The sequence below is a fragment of the Eumetopias jubatus genome, unplaced genomic scaffold (genome assembly GCF_037043125.1).
Source record: "Eumetopias jubatus isolate StellerSeaLion01/CBP00866 unplaced genomic scaffold, mEumJub1_p1.0 scaffold_6, whole genome shotgun sequence".
Taxonomy (NCBI): Eukaryota; Metazoa; Chordata; class Mammalia; order Carnivora; family Otariidae; genus Eumetopias; species Eumetopias jubatus.
This window is the reverse complement of record NW_028274812.1, coordinates 96,430,807-96,449,053: the sequence shown is the minus strand read 5'-3', so window position 1 is coordinate 96,449,053 and position 18,247 is coordinate 96,430,807. Positions and strand designations below refer to the sequence as shown.

The 18,247-nt window shown below is 35.6% G+C and overlaps 1 non-coding gene across 1 annotated transcript; it reads left to right on the top strand.

The window, feature by feature from the left end:
- Positions 1-7,329: 7,329 nt before the first annotated feature.
- Positions 7,330-7,436, top strand: LOC114204683 (U6 spliceosomal RNA). The gene has a single exon (XR_003608210.1). It is a non-coding gene; the product is annotated as a U6 spliceosomal RNA (small nuclear RNA).
- Positions 7,437-18,247: the final 10,811 nt, after the last annotated feature.

The following is an 18,247-nucleotide window of genomic DNA, read 5'->3' as shown; positions in this document are numbered from 1 at the left end:
CTTAAATATTTATATTTTCAATTTCATTTTAGGCCAATATTGATTATTTCTATGAGATGTGTGTGTGTGTGTGTGTGTGTGTGTGTGTGTTTAATGTATTAAATTATCTATGTGTTTCCATAGAGTTTCAAAATGTCTCAGATACTCAAAAAATTTTTTTAACCTAAAATAATATTCTAATTTAAAGTGGCATGTATTTTTGTCTCAAGACATATTTCCATTTTTTTTAACTTTTAGAAAATATTGACAACATGTCAATAGAAATGACATGGTAATAGAAATATACAGATGAAGAGAAATGGAGTACTATGTGAAACTTGAGATTTTTCCTCTTCCAAAACCTATCGTTCAGATGCAGAGGTTCTTTTATTTATGTAAAATGGTCAGTGAAACAGACAGAATAGAAGATGTAGTTCATTGGTACATATGGGACTTAAATTATTTTGTTAATGCAAATTATTTTCCTTTGAAATCTGACTGATTTTAAATCTGCATAATCTTGAAAGTGCTTTGATGTGTTTAAATTTAATTACAGATAATAAGTACTTTTTTTTAAAGATTTTATTTATTCATGAGAGACAGAGAGAAAAAGAGAGAGAGAGAGAGAGGCAGAGGGAGAAGCAGGCTCCCAAGGAACAGGGATCCCTATGTGGGACTTGATCCCAGGACTCTGGGATCATGACCTGAGCCGAAGGCAGACGCTTAACCATCTGAGCCACCCAGGCACCCGAAAATAAATACTTTTAATGGTTTATCCTTTATTTAAAAAAGATAAAATAAGAGGGGCTAATGAACCAAAAAAAAAGTGGGGGCTAATGTACCTCTAAAGGGAGAGAGAAAAGAGAAGAAAGAGTGGGGGGTGAAAAGAGGAAAAAAGAGAGCGAGAGGAAGAAAAAGAGGAGAAGCATGAGGAAGAGAAGAGAAAAAGGCAAAGAGAAAGAAAACAGGAGAAGAAAGAAGGGGAAGGGAGAATCTGTGGTTACAGTCGAAATTATTTCTTCTTGAAATACCCAGAATGCAGTTGATCTAAAAGGAATTCATAGTGCTGTATTCAGTTAGATCTGGACATCTGCTTCCAAGTGATTATATCCAAAACAGTAATTATTCCAAATACCACTGTAAAGAGAAAAAAAATCAAGCTCTTCTTCCAGTGCTGCTGGTTCAGAAACCCAGAGGTCACAATTACAGGAGGTACTGACAGTCTAAATGATACGAGTTCCAAGTGGTTAAGTTGGTTCACAAACCTCTCAGAACCACAATTATGTGGAAAAAAGAAAGTGTGAAGAAGTCACAGGCCAAAAAGAACAGATTCTCGTCATTGCTAAATGGGTTTTCCTTGCTCATGAGATATGGAGCTTTAAATAAAACATCTGACAAAGACCGGGAGACTTTATCTACAATTGCCTATAAAGGATACAGAGAAACAAGGGAAAAAACACCATTTATAGTATGATGTCAGCTGATCAAATAACAATTGCATTAAATATACTGAGATAAACGAAGTTATGATAATTATTTGAACTTTAACTCTGAATGATGTCTGGAATATGGACCCATATTATAAAAATGCCAGAGATGCTAAACCAACAGAAATATAAATCTGCTCAATAACATATTTAAATACAAATTTATGATCTTTTAAAGCACTTTTGAGTACATTGCTATATTTGATATTTATCACAGTTATGAGACATCAAACAGGAAAGTGTCATGTTAGTCATTTTTTTTTTCACAGAATAACATAGTTGCTTAAAGGAGTTGAATCAAACAGAACTAAATTAGTGAAACACAGATTAGAATTGGGTCTTCTGAATCCCAGATAAGTGCTCTTTTCAATGATGCAACAATTGAACCTGTCATAATCGTTCTCTGCATACTGTCATTTCCTCGTTCCTCTTGTAGAAACTGGAGTTTCTGTTAAGGTTTTAGCCACCATACTGCCGTGCCACTCTATGACTAGTGCCTGCCCAGTGGGATAAAGCCTGAAAAGAAAATGGAAAAGTCACTCCCTTGTCATTTGCTTCTCCAAATGTTGACTCCCCCTCACACTCTGCCTGTTTTTATTGTTAAAGTACCTAGGTAGTAGGTGTTTTGACTTTTTTAACAGGTTTTTTATTTGTAATCTGCAGAGCGGGTAGGATGTGGTAGGTTTACACCAGGATAGCATACTAGAACTCCCTATCATTGATTTAACAGAATAACATCACCATAAAGACATTTGGAAACATCCAAAAAAGACAAGATACATGCAGGTGTCCCACACACATGCTTTCAAGTCCAATGCTTCTCTTCTGCATCTGACACTCTTGACCTCACATTCCTGAAAACTTTTCTTTTTTTCATGGTTCTCAACAGCTCTGATTTTGGTTTCATTTTGTTTTTATTTTGTCATCTCTTTGTCATCCTAACCCTTAAAATCCATGTTCCCTAATAAATTATCTTTGACTCATGCTTTGTTGATACTAGTTAATGCAATTCTGGCTTCAAGTTTCCTGCTTTTGAAAACTGCTCATATGCTAATGACTCATTAATATTTCCCTCCAGCCCACACCATGTCCTGAGTTTTCTCACTCAGGTATCATGATGTTGGCTAATCATTACCCCTTGATTATTCCATACTCATCTCAAAATCACCATGTCCAAAATGGAAACACCTCCCCACATGAGCCAAACTCTGTAAATGGAGTTATAATCTGCTTGTTGTCAAAACTAGAAGCCTGAGAGTCATGCCACAGTGTCTTCCTTTCACTCTCCATACCCTGGCATGTGGTATCATGTTTTATAAACATTTTTCAGTCTGTTTTCTCTCTATTCCAATTGTCTCTTCTTTTAGTACTTTGTCTAGATGAATTCAGTAGACACTTCTCAGGTTTTTGTCATACCACTCCCTTTTGCTCTTAAATTCATCCTCTAAGTTCCAGTCAGTGTCCTGCATCTTTCTCAGCCAATATTCTTCAGTTGTTCCATTTTTCCTGCAAGATGGCATTCAGACTCCCATGCAAGTTGTCTTTGTGAGCAAGTTCTCTTTAACTCATTAATCTACTTACCCACATCTAGTTTTACTCCTTTTCCCTCACTTTGTATTTTCATAACACCAATCCACATATATTTTCCTGGACCCATCATAGGGTTTCATGCCCAGTGTCTTCATTTGATTATGTCTTACTAATTTTTCAAAACCATTTTAAGTGTCAAACAGAGTTAGACTCAAGTAGGGTTTAATCCTAACCATTAGGATTTAACAAAGTCTGGGTCCTGAAGGAGGAACAGGAAAGGACTAGTGTTAGGTCAAAATTAAAATGCAAACTAAAATTCCAAGTGGTGAGTTTAAGCTGAGGATTCAGAAGGAGTGGGATTACTTGAAGAAACTAGCACCATGCCATTAATCAATAAGGTTTAAGGGATAGTTTCAAATATATCTAACGGTATGTCAGCATTTTCTGCATTTAAAAATCTCTACTTTCATATGATCAGGAAATCTACACCTTTAAGGGTGGCCTGTAAGTTATTTTACATATATTCTCGTGATTGAAAATAAATACCTAGTAATTCACCTTTTATAAGATTCTGACTTTTCAGATATTTTCTGTTAGGGGAATATATTCGGGTTGTAAAGAGAAGAATGAATGTAATTTATTTTTAAAAATATTTAAAAAATTCAGGTTCTAAATACTTCTCAGAAGTCCCAAAATGATTCAATTTGTTTAAAATTGGTTTTTAATTCCTTCAAAGATACTTTCAAGTTCATATTCTTGTGTGAGTATTAAAACCTTCATAGCCTCCTACATCAATATAATTACTCATACAGTTTTAAGGACTATAGCTTTTAAATAATAATTTCACCATTTAAACTAATTAGTAACATTAAATCAACTGATTAAAAGAACAAATGCAGGTCAGTTTGTGTAATATGTAGTATTTTAACAGGCAAAAAAAGGGGAATTTTCTTAAGGTGAAATATAAATTTGAAAATAGTCATTGCACAACATTTCCCTGGGATTAGAAAGTTAAAATGCTTTGGAAGTGCTGCAGAGTATATGACTGCAGAGTAATATAAGACTATTTAGTAATAAAAGACTATTGATTAAAAAATATCTCATTCAATCAGTTATTTATCCTGTAAACATTTGCCACACCAATACTATGTGAAAATACGGTGTGCTAACAGTGTAGAGAGAAGGGAGGCTCTCCTGCTTCCAAGGAGCTAGTCAGTGAAACAGGAAAGAAAGCAATTACAAAACAATGTGGCAAGTGTTATAATCAAGCTGAGTACAATGCATTTGGGGAACATAAAGAATGTTGCCTTAAATCCATACTCTGACAGTGTTTTTCTGTAAACTAAAAAAGTAACATAACTTGCACCTGTATTTGTGGCTATTTAAAAAGTATATAGATATCTCTTTAATAAAATTAACAATCATAGCATTTTCATTTCATAATATTTTTGAGTAAACATGCACATAAGTCAATGCCTGTCCATGAGGATGAGTTTGTATAAAATAATTATATATTACATATACACACACACACGTACACATATATAGTTAATTTAATAAGGAATACTCATAAAAATAAACTTGAGACCCATCATTGTTTCTCCTGTACTCTTTTACAATACACGTATTTTAAATGAGAATGAGTAACCTAGGAGCAGCAAGTAGGTTTTAGCCATGATTGACTGCTGAAGACTATCTGAAGTGCAATGGGGATAAGAATTCTAGAGCTGTCTAGATTCAGTGGGAAAGAATGTGGTTGTTGATTATATGTGCTTTGGGCACAGAAAACGGGAATACTGATACACTGTGCATGCTGTCCTTGGAATGGGTTAACAAGAGATGCTAAATGGTTGGCATCAAGAACAGGGAAGAAGAGGGAGTGCAGCACATTCAAATTAAATATTGCTGGGAAAATTACACGTGAACAGTCATTGGAAGATGATGTACTCCAGTAGGACACCTATTACAGGCTGGAGTCAGGTGTCAGGTCTGAGGGAAGGAAGAAATGATTGAGGGGCAGTGGAAGGGGGCAGTGGAGCTCTGCTGCAGACCAACTCCATTTTTCTCTCATTTGTGTTCAACCTGCAAATCATGAGGGGAAACAAACAAAAAAATTGTTTTATGTTTGCTTGAGGTTGATTTTCAAGAGTTATCCTTTAAGGGGGAGAAAGTTTTTCACCTGGAAACAACACATCTATTATGACTATAGCTTTGAAGGTACAGGAGCCTTTGGGCAACAATAGGGGACAAAATAGTGTGTTGTTCAGTTACATTCATACAATTCTTTAAAAACTGTCCTGAACGACAGTCAGATTAAGAGCGTTGAAATGCTGAGTTCCACTGAAAAACACAAATCTTAGCTTGGTAGAATAACAATCTAGAATTAATCACTGATAGACACAACATATTCGTGTTGAGTATAAAATCAAATTAACACCAGTAGGTTAAATGGTAGGACTTATTTTTAGAGTAAATTTCTTCCCTTGGCATAACCTATCAATCTTGACATTTCTTTTCTTTTTGCTCCTATGTTTTCAGTCCCTTCTCTCATGCATTTTTATGTATACAAAATTGAAACTGACAAGCATATTCCTCCCACTTGTTTGCTTTCCATAAGTGTGTGTGCGTGTGTGTGTGTGTGTGTGTGTGTGTGTGTGTGTGTGTGTGTACTATGGAGGCCTTACAAAATTCAGAAAGGGTATGCATCAAGTCAACTAACAAATGTCCAAAGTAAAAATATGATATCCATTTCAAAGTTTTCTTCAATTCTTACATAGTAATCGGAAAGTGAAGACTTTCTTATTGGATCTGAACTCAGGACTAACATCTATTTTCATGCTAGCATGGATATCTATTGGTGAAGAATCATTGTACCTTATAAGAAGAAAGACATTTATTTATATGTATATACATATATATAGAGAGAGCGTGCAATGCCATGTTTTGTATGTATACACATGTATATGTATGTGTATATGTGTGTATGCATATGTTCCCAATCAATTTATATATATCATACATAAAATTGGTCATTGCTATTTTAAATTTATATGTGGCTTACCATATTAGGAAAAAAAACTACCACTTGGTTATTTTAATGATTTATTCCTTAAATAATTTAATAATTTAATAATTAGTGGTAGAAGTGAACCCAAGTGGCTATTTTCTCAAATCTGTATCCTTGGAAAGAAATATGAAAACCAGCTCTTCTATCCACTCTAGCAAAGGGGAGGTGAAGCCTATTGGTAGCAGAAAGAGCACTGAGGCAGTAGAAGTTATATAAGGGTCTGGATTTGTGAAATGGCAATAGAAAGGGAGTGGGAAAGACTCTATGGTGACAATATTTGACCAGTTTTGGCTACTGTTTGGGTTTAGAAGAGAGAAACACAGATGTAAGATCAAACGAATAAACAAAAGCCAAACCAAAACAAAAAAAACAACCAAACAAACCAAAACACCCAAAATCATATTGAGTTCTTATGTTTGAGCAACCAGAAAAAAGTCTTTTATCAGAAATAAGAAGGGATAATTTTGTGGCAGATTACACTTCAGTTTAGATATAAACCATAACTGGTTCACTTAAATGTGATGTTCCAAAGAAAGAAACACAGATTGGGGCCCAAGAAGTTGAAGAGTTCTATAGACCTCTAGTGAATCATGAGATCATAAAATGTTCATAACAGCATCTTTACTCATCTTCTGTTGCTTCAGCATATTCATTAAAATTGCTAAAAAAACTCAGTTTTCTCTCTTCCCACAAACTACCCCCATCTTTTAGAGCATCCCATTCCTTCAAATTGTGTTAGAATAGCTTGGAGTTTGATTACAAAGAGACAGTATTAAATAAGCCAGACAGTGTTCACTAGGTCATGGGCCTTTTTCTAAACACTACATATATTAGCTCACTAACTTTTAAAACTACTGTGTAAATTATGTGCTATTACTATATCCCCTTTATGGAAAAAAACTGGGGCATAAAGAAGTTGTATGCTCAAAGTAACTTAGCTGTGAAGCTGGAACTCAGTCTGGCTTCAGAGAGCCCACTTTTAGTCACTACCTAGAGTGTCTCTCTAATGACTGCACTGTTTTGCTTACTCAGTGGAGAGATCAGGTGATAACTTGAAGAGTCACACCATAGCCCCATCATCTTTTATGTGGGGAGGAAACAAAACATGGGCAAATTTCATAGCTCAAAATGTAGAAAGTTAATTGTATGTTGGTTTCTCTCCTCTGTTGTGCCCAATCAGTAAAAGAGATGTCCAATGAATGCCTACTGGCTTTGCTGGTCTTTTTTTGTTGGACTGGGTAATCAGATTTAAGAATCCAAGAAACAGTGCTCACTTTGGCAGCACATATACTAAAATTGGAATGATACAGAGAAGATTACGACGGCCCCTGCACAAGGGTGACACACAAATTCATTAAATGTTCCATATTTTTTCTGCTAAACAGATATTTTAAAGCATTAAGAAAAAGAATCTAAGAAATAATAGAAACTGGTTTGATGCTCTCTGAACACATAGTTTACTTTGTACTCTACATTGCACCTTTAAAGACGGTATCTTAGTTTTCTGATGCTTGAAGCTAAAGTGGAAAAACATACAGAGAAATTTGATAGAGCTGGATGTCATGGACGTGAACTTGAATCTGAAATACCTGATTCTAAGAAATCTTGAATTTAATTACCGGAGCCACAGTATGCCTATAATAATAGATTAAAACAAACAAAGAGTGGCATCCTCTTCACTCCTACACCCTAAATTTGGTCTTCTTGTCTACTTTTTCTATGGACATGGAATGTAGGAGATGAGGAAAAGAAATTCCCTTAATCAGAAAATCACAATATCAAAGAAGTAAAAAAAAATGCCACATTTATGAATATAAATTGTAGAGTGACTCAACCTACACTATGCAATTTGATCTTCATAGTCACTCTTTCAAGTAGATAGAGAATATTTTTATCATCTCTATCTTAGAAAGGAAGCATTTGAAACTCAACAAATTTAAGTGACTTACGCAAGTTGACAAAGTTATTAAGTTGGATGTCATCCAGATCTTCTGAATCCAATTCCTTTGCTCTTTTGACTCTTAGGATTTTTAATTAGGATAGGCAGTAACAAAACAGCCCCAAATCTCAGTAGCTCACCCCAGAAAAGTTTCTCACTCTAGCTTACATTGCTCTCATGGTTTGGCAGAGTGTGCTTCTCCACATGGGGACCCTGGTTATAAAGCTTCCCCATCTTGCAGCTACACCATCTGGAACTTGATGTCTCCTTAGTTGCTGAGGCATGGGAAAGAGCACTGAAGGGTCTCAGACCAGCAATTAAATACTTCATCATTTCTTCTCACAAACCATTACCCAAAAATAGTGATATGGTAGGAAGTCTCAGCCTTGTGTGAGTCCAGAAGGGGAAGAGAATTGGATATGACTAAGTACTAGAAGTCTTCTGATATGGTGACTTTGGATAAGTAATATTCACAGGTAGGAAAATGAGCATTAAAACAATTATGAGGGACACCTGGGTGGCTCAGTTGGTTAAGCATCTGCCTTCGGCTCAGATCATGATCCCAGGGTCCTAGGATTGAGTCCCGCATTGGGCTCCCTGCTCACCAGGAAGCCTGCTTCTCCCTCTGTGTGCTTCCCCCTACTGTGCACACTCTCTCTCACTCTTACAAATAAATAAATAAATAAAACAATTATGAAATAATTTCCTTTACCAGGGGTTTCTGTAATTTCTTTTTTTTCACTTAAAAATTTTATTGTTATGTTAATCAGCATACATCATTAATTTTTGATGTAGTGTTCCATGATTCATTGTTTGTGCATAACACCCAGTGCTCCATGCAGAATGTGCCTTCTTTAATACCCGTCACCAGGCTAACCCATCCCCCCAACCCCCTCCCCTCTAGAACCCTCAGTTTGTTTTTCAGAGTCCATCGTCTCTCATGGTTCGTCTCCCCCTCCGACTTACTCCCCTTCATTCTTCCCCTCCTGCTATCTTCTTCTTCTTTTTTTTTCTTAACATATATTGCATTATTTGTTTCAGAGGTACAGATCTGTGATTCAACAGTCTTGCAATTTCTATTTCTATAAATGACAGAATCAAAAGATAATACCCTTTTAAATTAAACCCAAAACACATCATGTATGCTAGCCACATTTAAAGTGCCAACAGCCTGAAAGGCGGGCAGCTAAAACATTCCTTACACTCTGTGAAAACAACCACCTGTATTGACCTGAGATTACTGTCAATCCTTGTTTAGGAACTGAGATTTTAGGTGGGTCCAACTTAATGTCAAACAGAGAAAAAGAATAAGTATAGCAGCAGATTTGCTTGTTAATTTATTTTTTTCCTGGTGTCAAGACATTAAAAACTCCCAAGATCTACTCTATTACTTCAGAGACGTAGAGCTGTGATATTTTTTATAGCTAGAAGTCTCTGACAATTATGGGGAAGGATTATTGAATATCATTCAATATTGCTCTGAACTCAGAAAGCTTGAGAGAATAGCTAGGTAAATGACCAGAGCAATTTTATATCTTAGAAATCAAAGAAACAGCATGATTTAATGGAAAAAGAATGAGCTGCAGAGTCAAATGCCCTTGCTTTGGTTTTTGATTAAACCATTCATTGAGCCTTAGGCTTATTGAATGTAAAAAAGGTATAAATATTAACACCTGCTTTACTGGGTAATTGTGAAGAACCCATGGGACAGTTTTTTGTGACAGCAGTCCCTAGGCTGTAAAGCACTAAAATCAAACTTAGATGCTATTGAAAATTTGTTGGGTTGATATAGAGGAAACGAAAGACCAAATTCTGTGACATAAGAGCCAGGGTCGGACCATTAAGAATGTGGTGAGCGGAACTTTTTGCTCGGAAGTTTCTTCCTTTCCTTCTTATTGCCAATGATCTAAGCATGGTATACTCTCTTCTTCCTTCCTCTATGCAGGTACAAGAAACTTGGAGCTCATTTTATGGTTAGAAGCAATGATCATTTTTAGAACTTTTTTTTCTAAATCCGTGAAATAGCATGTGTGTAGGAAAAAAAGAAAAAGCTTTAAGTTTTCATGCATGCTGAAAAGATAATTTTTTTTCCTAAAGCATTTGCCTAGAAAGATATTCCATGTGTTCAATATAATGAGGCTTAATCCACTTTAAGGAGGATTACGTATTTGTCTCCAGCAAGTAACATGTGCTCCTTTAAACAAAATGTATGTGGGTGAAATGCTGCAATTTAAACTGTAGAGGTGAACTTGATCAAATAAGTGAATATGTTCAATAAATGAAGGAACTAATAATTAAAATTGAATTTCTACTGGATAAACTATGTGGTCAGTGTTGCAAAGCATGCCTTTGCTACCATGGTGTTAGTATTTTAGTTCAAGCTAGTGGGTTAAAGAACAGATGTTGAAAAACTGTGCTTTTTGGTTATAAACACTATTTATATGAACTAATTTCTTCTGAACTATAATCCTCATCTTTAAACTATTTTTAGAGCCAGAATTTTAACATGTGCCATTTTAAACTGCCTAAATAACCAGAGGGTTAGAAATCTCTTGGAAAGAAAGTGCTTCCAGGGTGCCTGGGTGGCTCAATTTGTTAAGCGGCTATCTTCAGCTCAGGTCATGATCCCAGGGTCCTGGGATCAAGCCCCATGTTGGGCTCCCTGCTCAGCGAGATCCTGCTTCTCCCTCTCCCTCTGCCTGCTGCTCTTCCTACTTGTGCTCTCTCTCTCTCTCTCTGTCAAATAAATAAATAAAATTTTACAAAAAAAAAAAAAAAAGTGCTTCCAAAGCAGGTAGTTACTCACATCTCCAGTATATTTATGAATATTTCCGTATGAACAGCCTACCATGGACAAAAACCCAACCTTGCCATATCTCTTCCCTCTCAACCGGATTCATCCATTCATTTATTATTTTTTTTATTTAACACATAATTTGCTGAGATTTACTATTGGTAGGTACTCTTCCAGGTGCTAGGAATATAGATGGTAAGGACATAGATGGTGACTGTGGATGTGGCGTACTCTTTAGAGATAGAGGGTCTCTCTGAGGAGTTGAGAGTAAACAGAGACCTAAATCAACCATACAGAATTGGAGGGGTAAATTTGGAAGGAGAGTATTGCATACAAAAGCCCAAGGTTAGAGTGCCATTAATGTCTTTGGGAAAGAAGCAAATGTGGCTGCCTTGGCATGAGGAATTAAAAGAAAGGTCCCTGAAGCTAGGTCCTGGAGGGCTTCAAAGGTCAGAATGAGAATTGTAGATTCGCTTTTAGAAATCATGGCAGCTATTGGAGGTTCTGGGGTAGGAGAGAGGGACATGATTAAATCTGTGTTTTAAGGATTTCCCTGGCCACAGTGTGGAGACTAGCCCACAAAGGATTAGTGTGCAAATAGGGAAACCACTTGGGACACCTGCAGCAAACCAGAAGCCCACCTTCACATAGCAAATACATGTCATGATTCTCATTAGGGAGCAAATTAATATACAAAGTTAAAGACTGGAAGCCCAATTCTGATATGGCTGAATTTTGTGACTGGTTACTGGTTTAGTACTCCTTGACGAAGTTGACAATTGTGAAATCTGTAAAGTCTCAGTTCCACTTATCAGTAAAATAGAACGATACATGACTTCCCCTCTGCATGTAATGGGGGCAGGATCAAAGGAGATAATGTACATTGAAAACACTGAGAAAACCATAAACTTCAAAGCATGGTACTTTACAAGTGCTGGGTATTGTTATGCATAATTATCTGTCCTGATTTGACTTCAGCAAAGGACGTTTGTTTCCTCTAAGTTGGTCAAAGAGGAACCAAGCATCATTCTGAACTGCAACTAAATCCAGTTGTACGCCAGGTAAATTAAGTGGAATCTAAAGATGATCATTTATGATTTTTTTTTTAGAAAGAGAGCTTTTCTTTGAAATTCAGGTGGCATAAAATTGACCAACCTGAAATCCTTAAAGCTGGCGGGGGTCACTTGTCAGAAATATCTCTGTGAAATGTCATTGTTATCATTATGAAATGGAGCCATGGTGGTTTAACTGACTATATTGAAGATTATAACTGTTTCTCAGGACACTTCAACATCTGTGTATGCCCAGGGAACCTGGCCTCTTGTTCAGACAAACCACAAAGCATAATGAAGTGGTGCTCCTGATGTTTGTAGAATTTAATCTCTTTCTGAGTGGCAGGAGAAGCAACATGATGTTTCCCCCAAAGTCTCCATCCTTTCATCCAGCTTACTTGTCTATTCTCCTTTTTCTTTCTCATTGTATTGAAAATATTGAGGCCTATAAACAAGCTGACATGCCTGGTTAAGGAGTTTAGGCTTGTTTCTGAAGAGTTTTCATCTATCAGAGAGCACCCTTGCTCTGTATTTGACTAATTGCTCCCTCATAATTTGATTCAGTCCTTTCTCAAAGCTCCTCACTCAGATCTTCTTGCCACGGTTTCCTGTCACATGACTTCATAATCAACAGGCTTTCTTTTCAGGAAGAGGCAGAGGATAGAGGTGAGGAAGGGAAAACAAAGAAAGCCATTTTCAAGAACGTCGCCTTCCTTCCCATCAGGTCTTTTTTGGATAACGTCACAACACGTTATTTGTGATCACAACTCGTATTTATAGAGATCTAGATTTGACAAAATGCTTTTTATATATTATGTGTTAAAAAAAAACATGGACACACACAGACGCACATACTGTGAGAGAGCTAGCCTCATTTATGGAGCAGAAATTGAAACACATATGCAAAAGCACATTGTGGAACAAGGGAACTGACCCATGTCTTTCAATTTTAACCTCACTTCTTTTCTCCTCTGGACTCAGAGTTGCCTAGAAAAAGTATGTCAGTATAGTCTTGCAGATGTATACTCACAAGGAATGTGCTATTTTATTTTATTAAAAATTTTATTTGTCAGAGAGAGAGAAAGAGCGAACAAGCAGAGAGGGCAGCAGGCAGAGGGAGAAGCAGGCTCCCTGCTGAGCAAGGAGCCTGATGCGGGACTTGATCCTAGGACCCTGGTATCATGACCTAAGCCAAAGGCAGATGCTTAACCCACTGAACCACCCAGGCATCCTGGAATGTGCTATTTTAAATCAGATACCAGTGTATCTGTCCTGACAGGGATTAGAGGCATAGAGGAAAGGAGGTTTTAGGAGATGGATCCATGTAGGTTACAGTTCTGCCCCTTCTGTCACTAGTTGTTTAGTAAGTGCCCATTTATTCAGCAAGTGTTATTGGTTGCTTATCAAGTGTTGGGCACTGTGACAGAAATATGAGAAAACTAGTAAAGAGAAGCATATGACCTACATTTACAACGTGAAGGCAGGAGAAGGAAATACTCCTGAATTCCAGTCTAATTCTCTACATATTATGTCATACTGTGCTCCAATTGCTAACAAATATACTGATTTTGTTTAAAGAATATGACTTTTGCAAAAACTATTTCTGTAGAACAGGTTATTATTTCTCTAAAAGAAGATAAAATTCAAATGGATAAAATAGTTTATGAGATGTTTGGATCAAGATGTTGGATGTTTAAAAATCTGTAACAACTATTCCTAAACAACCACTAGTAGACAGAAATTAGAGAAATAAGTCAGGAAGTAAAAAATTGTTCTAACAGATAAGAAATTAGTGATAACTATTAACTTATACATACCTCTTTAAAGAGTAAATAAATATAAAAAAATACATAAAGGAAAATTGTGAGATTTATTTTCATTACATCTTAAATAATTTAACAAAGAATTAAAGAATTTTTAAGAGAAATGATGGCATGTTTTAGAGTATATTTCAGTTCACTATTTAATTTGTTTTCAGTGACATTAATGGCAGGTTTATTTATTTAAACAAAACCTGTGTGTCAAGGAATTTTAAAAACCTCAATGTATAAAAAGTTGATGGACGGTGAATGTGTCATTTTTCTTGTTTTTTGCAGCATAGTTCTCCAGGTATTTGATGTTTTATTTTTTAAATTAAAGAAGTGGCACTGAGCTAAATTGGACACACCAAGATTTAATAATTATATTTTTCCAGCTGTGTGTATTACCAGACCCATAATTCTGAGTCATCCACATTACTCCTATTCAAGGAAACACCTATGATTCAAGCCCATTAAAAGTGGTCAACAGAAAGAATATTTTGAGGTAAGAAGATGACATTTTGAAATGCACATCTATTCCTATAACATCTCAAAACTTGGGCATAATTTAATAAATAAGTAGAGGCAGGTGATAGATAAGTAGATAGGTAGGTAGGAAGGTAGAGAGATGAATAAAGAGGTCCTTGCATTATATGTAAAATGTTCTGTATAAAAACTATTATTTCTAAATAATCAGAAGGAGTTCTATTAGGCAAAATGTGCCACTTTAAAATTACTTAAGTCAGTAAAATAGCAGTTTCCAGTATTTATTAATTACCATCAAATAAACGGATGTGCTAAATAGCTCAAAAGTACATCTCTCAAATTCCCTTTAAAAAAAACAGCTTTATTGAGGTATTGATATACAAAAACTGTACATACATATTTAATGTGCACAACTTGATGAGTTTGGCTTTCTTGACTTCTTATAGTATGTTGCAGACATTTGGTTTTTTAGTTTAGATACTCTGCCATTTTTATCTACCAAGTCTTCTTTGGCATTTTTCCTTACAAGGCAGAATAAAATTATCCAGTTTCTGTGATTATTTCGGAAGACACAGACCCAGCATTTGGGCCCTCCTATTGACACTGTCATCCCAAATGTTACAGCCTTTCCCAATGCAAGGTTAAAAACAGGATGATTAGTTCAAAAGGAGGGTTTGCCAGAAACCTATTGACTTGCTTAACAAAGGCTTTCTATTTCTTTTCCTTTTTTTTTTTTTTTTGGTCTTATTTGGAATTGTATGTTTGACTGATATCACCTTGGGAGATCCTAGCCAAGCTAAAGAACATTTTGTTTATAATAACAGCTAACATTTATTCAATGCATATACTTTGTGCCAGCTCTTTTTTAATGTTTGGCATTTAACATCTCATTTAATCCACACATTAATTGTATGGGGATGGAAAACAATGACATCGTTTAATGTGGGAGGAGACCTGAAGAGAGGGAAGTACCACCCAGGATCGCTTCTGCATAGTGGGTGGAGCGAGCCTGTGAACCCAGGTAGCCTGGGGCCAGTCAATCTGCCAAACAGCTTCACTCTTACTATCCTGTGATACGGTTTAAGCCAAGCTGAAGCAGTATGGACTCAGACATTGACAGTTTTTGTTACATCTAGGCTTGTATTGGTTTTATGTAATTATCAGTCTCTTCAGAAAGGAATAAAACATAGTCATGTATCATGTCTGGGAAAACTGAACAGCAGCAGATCTTGACTGGAACACCTTTCCTCTCAATTCTCTGATAAAAATTCACTTGTGACATTACTCTGTCCTGTCTCTCTCATAGTTCTTTCTCACTGTGGTCGGCAGAATTATTTTCTTCCACACGTTCTTCAAATATTGATGGTCCACAGGATTTTGGACTCAGGTCTCCTTTCTATCAATTTCTGAGTGATATGAGCCATTCAGCATCAGTGCCCACTTGTGTGTGTTAATGACTTCTGAATCCTCTCGGCTAGACCAGGTTTTTCTCCAGGCTCTGAGTTAGTATATACCATTGTCTTCTTAAGAGCTATGCCAAGATCTTCCAAAGGGATAAAATGCCAGAATTAAGCTTTCCCATGTCTTTCTTACCCAAATTCCTTTTCCTCCTATTTTTATCTATTGTTAGCCTCATCATTAGCATATAACTTCAAGAAGAAGTCACTAGTATACTTTGGTTCCTTTCTCACTTCCTCTCCCTTTTATAGTCTTCCTGTCACTGAGTCTTGTAAATTGTACTTCCCAAATGCTGCTTAAATGTACTTCCTCCTTCCCATTCCTTTTACTGTTGATGTATTTTAATTTTTTATATTCTGATTTATAGTCTGTTGTAATAAACCCCTACTTGGTCTTCATTGATTTTTTTTTTCCATCCTGTTCTATTTTCCACTTTAAAACCCAGTATTCTTCCCCAAAACACACTTTCTTGATGTTGCTTACATGTTACAACCTCTGAAAATTCTACACACCAGTAGAAAATGACCTGACTCTTTAATGTAGTATGTAAGATCTCATAACAGTCTTGCCCACCGTCCTTTCCTACCCCCTTTTCTTCCTCCTTTCACACTATGCTATAGCCAAGCCAAACTTCTTTCTTTCCCCAGAACGTACCTTTTTCTCATTAAAAAATAAACAACAGGTATTCATTCTCTCTGAGCTCTCTCCCTTGTTTACATAGACCAGAATAATCCTATAGAGAATTCATTCCCTCTTCTTTGTTTGGTAACCCTCTGTTCTTATATCTACTACTGCAGTTGGCATGCTGAATTTTATTTTTCTTAACTTGGTTTTCCAACCCAAGTTTCTTTCTTTCCTTTTTTTTTTTTCTATATTTATCAGAGATATTGGCCTGTAATTTTCTTTTCTTATGGTGTTCTTGTCTGGTTTTAGTATTAGGGTAATGCTAGCTTCATGAAGTAAATTTAGAAGTGTTCCTTCCTCTTTGATTTTTTTGGAAAAATTTGGGAGGAGTTGGTATGATTTCTTCTTTAAGTGATTGATAGAACTCACCAGTGAAGCCATCTAGTACTTGTCTTTTGTCTGTTGGGAGGTGTTTGATTACTAATTCAATCTTCTTACTAATAATTGGTCTATTATCAATCTTGGTAGGTTGATGTTTCTAGGAATTTATCTCTTATTAGATTGTTCAATTTGTTGGCCTATAATTTTTCATAAGATTGTATTTCTTATGATATTTTGTATTTGTGTGCTATCAGTTGGCACATCTCTTCTTTCATTTCTGGTTTTATTCATTTGAGTTCTCTGCTTTTTTTTTTTTTGGTGAGTCTGTCTAAAGGTTCCTCTGTTCTATTTCTTTTTTAAAAAAACGGATCTTAGTTTCATTGATCTTTTCTATTCTCTTTTAGTTCCTATTTCATTTATTATTATACTGATCTTTATTTCTTTCCTTCTACTAACTTTGGGGTTACTTTGTTCTTTTTCTAGTTCCTTGAGGGGTAAAGTTAGGTTGTTCATTTGAGATCTTTGTTTCTTAATGTAGGCATTTATCACTATGAAATTCCCTCTTAAAACTGCTTTTTCTGCATCCCATAAGTTGTAGTATATTGTATTTCCATTTTCATTTGCCTCAAGATACTGTCAAATTTATTTTTTAATTTCTTCTTTGACCCATTAGTTGTTCAGTAGTTGTTCAGGAGTGTTTAATCTCCATAATTTGTAAAAATTTCCAGTTTTTTTCTTGTAATTGATTTTTAGTTTCATATTATTGTGGTTGGAAAAGATGCTTGGTATGATTTCAGTCTTCTCAAATTTATTAAGATTTGTTTTTGACCTAACATATAATCTATCTTGGAGACAGTTCCATGTGTATTTTGCTGCTTTTGGTTGGTATGTCTATAAATGTCTGTCAGGTTCATCTGGTCTAACGTGTCACTTAAGTCCAATGTTTCCTTACTGATTTTCTGTCGGGATGATCTATCCATTGATGAAAGTGGGGGGTATTAAAGTTCCCTACTACTATTGTATTGCTATTTATTTCTCCTTTTTAGGTCTGTTCATATTTGCTTTATATAAACCTAATTTCAAGATGAATAGCATTTGGTATTAGTTGTACAGGCTTTATAAAAACTTCCCCTGTAAAATGTTTTGGTACATAGTAGACAAACAGCATATATTGCCCAGTTAATAAATGACTGAAGGATAGAGAATAATTATGAAATTTGTTTGGAATTGACATACAACATAAAATATCTAGTGTGAATGCCATAAAACCTGAAAAAGGATACTTGCTTTAATATAAAGCAAAAATTTATTCACATAATAGCAAAAAGTACCACATTGTTATAAAATTCTTAATACTACACTGCAAAAGACTTGCAGACATTAATTTTTGCAATACAGATCTATAACAAAACTGACATTTCAAGGTCAAAAATGCTAATTGAGTCTTGGGCAAATGTAAGATGCCTTATTGGAAAGAAGTTGGAATAATTAATCTTGCGGATAAAGCACCTGACATTTGATTAATAAAATCAGAATATCAGGTTAGGGTAAAGGTTAGTGAAAAAAAAAATGAAGGCTTTTCTTTTCTCCTTAACATTACTTTACAGACAATTTTGATACCAATATTTTTGCCCAAACTGTTTTCTGCATA